General features: G+C 49.3%; 1 protein-coding gene across 1 annotated transcript in view; it reads right to left on the bottom strand.

The window, feature by feature from the left end:
- LOC109922212 (homeobox protein Meis2-like) overlaps positions 1-7,745 on the bottom strand; it is an 84,757-nt gene that overhangs the window by 50,991 nt on the left and 26,021 nt on the right. The window lies entirely within an intron of this gene.

The following is a 7,745-nucleotide window of genomic DNA, read 5'->3' as shown; positions in this document are numbered from 1 at the left end:
TGTGGGGGGAATGTGTGTGGTGCGGGGGGTGTGTGTGGTGCGGGGGGTGTGTGTGGTGCGGGGGGTGTGTGTGGAGTGTGTGGGGGGCGTGTGTAGAGGGGTTGTGTGTGGGGGGTGTGTAGGGGGATGTATCGTGGGGTGTGTGGGGCATGTGTGGGGGGCTGTGTGTAGGGGTGGTGTGTGTAGGGGGGCTTTGTGGGGGTGTGTGTGTAGGGGGGCTGTGTGGGGGCATGTGTGTGTGTGGGGGGGGGTGTGTGTGTAGGGGGGCTGTGTGGGGGTGTGTGTGTGTGGGGGCCTGTGTGTGTGGGGGCACTGAATTGTGCGGGGTGGTGGCAGAGTAGACTCACTAGCAGCGGGGCAGGGGTTGGGCCTGGAGTTCTTGGGGGTCACCCACTGACGGCCTCCCTCCCAGCCCTGGCTTCAGATCCCTGTGACTCCCTCCGTGTACCCGATCACCGCGGGTGATCCTCCATCCTCCATGCCCAGTCGGGGGTGGGGGTTAGGTGTGTGGGGGCATTAGCCTTGGGCATTTCAGGATCTTTCAGCCTCTGATTGGCCAGCCATGGCTTTGATTGTCACCGGTCCCTCACACCACCCGTGGGAATCTAGTCAGCAGCCAATCAGCTGTGGGAGATCTAGTGGGCCCTGTGGCCCTGACAGGCCGTGCATCTCCCTCGTGATTCAGTCAGAAAGCAGAAGGCTGCCCTCCCTCAGTGTGAAGAAGGGTCTATTTTCTGAAGAAGGGACTAGGCCCGAAACGTCAGCCTTCCTGCTCCTCTGATGCTGCTTGGCCTGCTGTGTTCATCCAGCTCTACACCTTGTATATCTCCATCAGTGTGAATCACTTTCCCACCCAGTGAGGTACACAGGCCAATCCCCACCACAGGCTCTGTCAGTGTCTAGGCCAACCCTCAATATTCAAGGCGACAGAACCAGCACATTGAGAGGGTTTATCGCCACATCATGGCTTCCTCATGTACGTTACAGGAGGCCATGCATTCCCCTGGTGAATCAGATCAGACCTAGGCCATTCAGCCCATCGAGTCTGCTCCACCATCCAGTGAAACCACGGCTGATGTAATAATCCTCAATTCCACTTTCCTGCCTTTTCCCTTACAGATGAAAAATCTCTCCATCTCAGCCTTGAATATACTTAAAAATCAGCCAACTTCTACAGCCCTCGGAAGTAAAGGATTCCACAGATCCACTCCCTCAGAGAGAATAAATTTCTCCTCATCTCCGTCTTTAGTGGGCGACTCTTTATTCTGAGATGATGCCCCTCTGGTCTTGAACTCTCCCACAAGGGGAAACAACCTCTCCACATCTCCTCTGTTAAGTTCCTGAATAATCTCATATGTTTCAATAAGATTGTCTCTCATCCTTCTAATGAATACCAGCCCAACGTACACAACCTCTCCTCCATACGACAGTCCCAGTACCAGCCTAGTGAACCTTCTCCAATACCAGTCAATCTTTCCCAAGAAAGAGGGCCAAATCTGTTTATAGTATCCCAGGTGTGATCTGACTAGTGCCTTGTATAGTTTTGGCAAAACCTACCTATCTTAGTACACCATTTCCTTTGAAATAAAGTTCACATTCTATTTGCCCTCCCTGTTGAATGTGGACGTTAACTTTTTGTGATTTATGCACACGGTGGTTTGCATGTGGAATGAGCTGCCAGATGAAGTGCTCGATGCAGGTACAATTACAACATTTAAAAGGCATTTGGACAGGTACATGAATAGGAAAAGGTTTAGAGGGATATGGGCCAAACACAAGGCAACTGAGACTAGTAAGGTTCGGGAAACCTGGTCGGCATGGACGAGTTGGGCTGAAGGGTCTGTTTCTGTGCTGTATGACTCTCGGATCCCCCTGTACGACAGTTCTCTGCCGTCTTTTCCCCATCTCAGTAATATTCAGTGCTTTGGCACTTGCTACCAAAGTGTATAACCAGGCATGGTTAGCAGGAGGAATGGAAGGAGGGCAGGGGGAGGAGGAAACAGGGACAGGAGGATGATGAGGAAGAATTTCATCCTCATTTGAGGGTAGGGACATTCCCTCCTTCCCTGGCCATGTCAGAGATCCCAAGGTCTGTCTCCCTGGATCCTTGCACCCTCTTGAGGTTTCTGTCTGTGTGTGTGTGTGTCTCAGGCACAATTTTCCTGGGAGTGGGTTTTCCACAGAAATAGCATCTTTATCAGGATTTGTGCACAGATTGGAGGCTTCTGACTAACCCCAGCAGGCGAGCGCAAGTTATGGTAATCAGCAATTAGCCCCAGAACTGTGTGTTCAAACCAGATTTTCAAACAGGGATGTCTGATTAGCACAGCACCTATTTAGCACTTGTTTTCATCGTTTACCAAAATAACCCCCAGAAGCTTTCACACCAAACATTTGCCGTCCAATTTTCATTTGGACAATTGCCAGGAGCTTTCATCGCATTTGGGATTTCAAATGTAGCACAGTTAACATTAGATAAAGCCCACAATCAATAATTTGTGTTATGAGTGTGTGTGTCTGTGTGTGTGCGTGCACTCCTGTTGTGTGTGTGTGAGTGTGTGTCTGTTTGTATCTGGCTGTGTGTGTCTGTTTGCGTGTGCGTGTGTGTTTGTGTGTTTGTGTGTATTTGGCTGTGTGTGTCTGAATGTGTGTGTGTCTGTGTGTGTGTGAGTGAGTGTATCTGTTTGTATCAATATGTATTTGGCTGTGCATGTGTCAGAGTGTGTGTAAGTCTGTTTGTGTGTGTGTGTGTGTGTCAGTTTGTATCTGTATGTATTTGGCTGTGTGTGTGTGTTTGAGTCTGCGTGAATCTGTGTGTGCGTGTGTCTCTGAGACAGTGCAGGTGGGTAGCGCCTGCTTACTGGAGCTGCAGGACCGAGGTCAGAGTGATGTTGGTTTTCGGATTGATGGCGATGTTGGTTAACCAGTCTTGGCCTCTCTGTGCTTGTGGTTTTGCTGCAAGGAGGGTGGAGAGGAGGTCTCACTGGGTTGCTGCAAAACCTCAACCAGTTTGTGGACTTTTGGAGCCTCCTCAAGGAAGCAGCAGACATAGATGATGAAATTCAACTTCGGCTCCAGCTCAGCTGGCTGAGGGAAAGAGTATTTGAGGACCAGAATCTCAAACCCAAGGTGGTGATCCTGTGCTCTGCTGGGCTTTGGAGAGTTGACACCTCAAAACACTGGAGATGTTACATCAGCAATGTCGAGGCAAGATCATTCAAATCCATCAGCAAGTTCCCCTCCAAGTCACTCACCATCCTGACTTGGAAATATATCGCCGTTCCTTCACTGTCGCTGGGTCAGAATCCTGGAATTCCCTCCCTAAGGGCATTGGGGTCAACATGGACTGCAGCGGTTCAAGAAGGCAGCTCACCACCACCTTCTCAAGGGGCAATTAGGGACGGGCAATGGCTTTGCCAGTGATGCCCACATGCCACATAGATAAATGATCGAATGAAGACACAGTAACCTCTTCCACACCAGCTTGCCCAACAGCGCAGTAATGTTCACTCAAAACCAGCTTCGCCTGAGAATGTGTCATCAGTGTTCCCAACTCCAAATTCCCAAATCGGCTCTTCTACTCAGAATGTGGCAGGGAGACAAAGGAGGTGCTTCAGAACATTAGAAATAGGAGCAGGAGTGGGCCATTCAGCCCCTTGAGCCAGCTCTGCTATTCAACAAGATCATGGCTGATCTGCTCCAGGTCCCGACGTGAGAAATAGGAAGAGGGCTCGCCCACTCGAATGTCCTCAAAGCCCCCCCGAGGAGGTCAAACTGCTCCCCCTGCCAACCAACATGGGGCAGTTCCAGTCAGGAAGGTGTCGAACATACCGCTTTGCTGGGACCACATGGATGGCAGGGATTCAGTGGGCATGCACAAACTTCCTGACAGCTCATTGACCCATGCCCTGGCTACCCGGTATGTGCCCGGGTTTGCAGACCACACACTGGACTAACCAACCTGCCATCAACTGGGTTGGAAACCAGTCACCGTCAATCTCCAGGGACTGTCAGGCAATGGAAAGAAGGTGTCAGTGTGAGACTGAGTGAGTCAGTAACTGTGCGTGTGTGTGTTTGTGTGTGCATACGTGTGGGTGTCTGTGAGTGTCGATGTGTGTACATGTGCATGTCTGTGTGCACGCACGTGTGTCTGTGTGTGTGTAAATGTCCATGTGTGCGTGTCTGTGCACGCGCGCATGTTTGTGTGTGTGTGCGTGTGTGCGCCTGTGTGTTTGTGTGTGCATACGCGTGGGTGTCTGTGTGTGCATATCGGTGTGCACGCACGTGTGTGTCTGTGTGTGTGTAAATGTCCATGTGTGTGTGGAAATCATTGTGGATATTTGTATGCGTACATGTTGATATTAACACGTGATCATCTGTATTTATGCTTGTAATTGTATGTGTTATGTTTTGACATCTGTGTTTGTACATATTTGAATGTGTATGCTTTGTGTGTTTGTATGTACACTTTTCCTATCTTCATACATAGAGTCATAGAATCATAGAGTCATACAGCACAGGAACAGGCCCTTTGGTCCAACTTGTCCATACTGACCGGGTTTCCCAAACTGAACTAGCCACATTTGCCAGCATTTGGCCCATATCCCTCTAACCCCTTCTTATTCATGTACCCATCCAGGTGCCTTTTAAATGCTGTAATTGTACCAGCCTCCACCACTTCCTCTGGCAGCTCATTCCATACACGCACCACCCTATGCGTGAAAAAGTTGCCCCTCAGGTCCACTTTTAAATCTTTCCCCTCTCACCTTAAACCTTTGCCCTATAATTCTGGAACCCCTACCCTGGGGAAAAGACCTCGGCTATTCACCCTATCCATGCCCCTCATGATTTTATAAACCTCTATAAGGTAACCCCTCCTGTAGAGTCATACAACACTGAAACAGTCCCACTTGCCCATGCTGATCCATACATATTTATATTTGAAATTGTGTGTGCGTTTGCATCTTTTGACAGGTGCGCACGTGTGCGTTTGCACACATGTGCATACATACATACGTGTTTGCATGCGTGCGTGTCAATGTACAGGGGCATGAGGGAACATTCTGGAGTATCAACTGGGTGAACAATATATGAAATCTCCAGCCACTGGTGTGACCCTCCTATCTGCTTGTTTGCCTTCTCTGAGTTTGTGGCAGCAAAATGTTCAGAATCCGTGGGTTCGGGCCAGGGACCAAATGGAACAGAAACTGGCTGGGATTTCGTCCGGAATTGAGTGAACGGCTCTGGGAGACTACACACTGCCCAATTAGACCTCTCTGCAAAGTAATGCATTTACAGATGTTTCAATTAGTTGTTTCTTGCTCAGCTCCAATTACAGGTCCTTCGCTTAGCTAGCCACCAAGAGGATTCATGCTTAGGATGAATCTAGTAGCAACACCTAGTTGCTACCTGAAGGCTGTTGCACTATTGTTCACCACCAGCTCTGTTTGGGGGAGACAGTGCCAGTGTCACTGGCGAGCTAACCAGAAGCCTACGCTAATATTCTGTGGGGTTAACTTGGATTTGAATGACAGCTGGTGGAATTTAAATCACCTCAGTGATGGTGACCCGCGAGTGCTATTTTTCATTCTCGTTAAGAAAAAAACCATCTAATGTCCTTTCCGGAGGGAAATCCGCCATCTTTACCTGGTCTGGCCTACACGTGACTCCTAACCACAGCAACATGGTTGACTCTCAAGGGCCATTAATGTCGGGCAACAAATGTCAGTCTTATCAATGAGACCCACGAAAGAATAATTTTAAACAAAAACTCCAGACTGGAGGCTGGAATAAGTAAACTGGGAATATCAATCCTGGCTGTCGTGAGGAAGACAGCAGGCCATTCAGCATTTTAAGCCTATTCTGTCACTCACTGAGGACATGGCTACCTTTGCCCCATGTCCTTTTCATTGCTATCCTTACAGCCTGTCTGTAGCAGAAGGGATGGAATACTGGGGGGTGGGGAGGACAGGTACCATAGGTAAGTGGCATTTTCTGATCCAACCCACTCCCCATAAATGCAGGAATGTGACATCATCCCCCAAACCCCACCCTCCATCTGCCAAATGGGGCCTTGCCATTGGTTGAATGGCCTGTCAAATCCTGATAAGACTCCGAGCTGGTCAAATACTGAGGAAGGCAGTCGTGACCCTATAGATCCCAGGGGAGGGGTTCATGACTGTGCTAAATCCAAGAAAGAGGTTCGTGACCCTGCTAGACCCTTGGACGAGGTCATGACCCTGTCACATCCTGGGAAGGGGTCATGACCCTGTCACATCTTGGGGAGGTAGTCGTGGCCTGGTCAATCTCTGGGAGGGATCATGACCTGGAAGAAGACTGGGAAGGGGCTAACTAGACAGTAACAAACCCTGAGATGCTAGTGTGATCCTTTCAAACACTGCAAGCAAAGTGCTTCGTTGATGAGAGGAGAGTGACGAAAATCAGGAGATACACGCGGCCTGGATAAAGAGAGGACAGGGGGTGGGGGAAGGTCAGAGGAGGTTGTAGGGACAGGGAGAGGTGACTGAATCCTTCTTTCTTGACCTGAATGGATGTCCTGGATCTACGGGGGAAAGTACAGAATCGAAAAAGAAGCAAAAGTGGAGGCCGAATCCTTTGAAGAGGTTAATCAAACGGGGTAGACCCCGTGCACCAGGAAGCTTTGCCTCATGCTCAAACCCCTCCATGGTCTCATGGAAGCTCAGTCCAGCTCTAGAATCTTCCAGGATGTCTATCCAACATCCCTTGCTGCCTTGGTGAACACACACGATGTGTTCTCTCTGCCACCAGGGGCAGATTTCCTTCCCTAAAGGACAATGTTCAGCCAGGTGGAGCTTTCAAAGATTTAATGGCCGCCATCTTTGTCCTCAACTCCAGTTTATTTATGAAACAAATAGAAATTCCACCAGCTACCCAATGGGATTTGAACTTAGGGCCCCAGGGGATTAACCAGGAACTTGTGATTGACAAGTCCAATGATTTTATCACTAGGCCACCATCCTCACTCCCAATGGGCCACCCAGGAAGATGGGATAAAGTAAGTTAAGCGTGGTAACTCAGGAAGCTCCATTTCCTATTCCTGGGTCTGTTCCCCTCTTTTACGCTTTTAATGACCACTGTTTAGCCATAAAATATTTACGTGTAGAGCCCATTCTGGACAATGCAAACCATCAAACCTGGGTCCCTGGTGCTGTGAGGCAGCAACGTAACCACTGAGCTACCATGCTGACCCAGCTATTGCTTTACAACAATCAATGATAGTTTCCCGGTCACCATTGCTGAATCTAGCTTCTAATTTCAAATTAATTCATTGAGTGTGTGCCAGATTCCACTAATTGTCCTGAGTAAGATTTGAACCTTTGACCCCAAGGTAATGAAACTGGAGCTCTGTGTGTTACTTGTCCAATGGTATCACTATCGCACCAACTGCACCCCCACTCCTCCCTGCACCAATGATCCTCTTTGAGTGGAATACCCAATAGTATTGGGTATCCAATAGCCAGTGACTTCCCTAATGATGAAGGAACACCTTCCTTAGATGGGATCGGGATGGCTCAGTGGTTAGCACTGATGCCTCACAGCGCCAGAGACCCGGATTTGATTCCATCCTCAGGCAGCTGTCTGTGTGAAGTTTGCACATTCTCCCCCGGGTCTGCGTGGGTTCCCTTCGGGTGCTCCAGTTTCCTCCCACAGTCCAAAGATGTGCAGGTTAGGGTGGGTTGGCCATGGGAAATTACCCATAGTGC

Source organism: Rhincodon typus, chromosome 39 (genome assembly GCF_021869965.1).
Source record: "Rhincodon typus isolate 14 chromosome 39, sRhiTyp1.1, whole genome shotgun sequence".
Lineage (NCBI taxonomy): Eukaryota > Metazoa > Chordata > Chondrichthyes > Orectolobiformes > Rhincodontidae > Rhincodon > Rhincodon typus.
The sequence above is the reverse complement of the archived record's forward strand: the minus strand, read 5'-3'. Positions and strand labels throughout refer to the sequence as shown.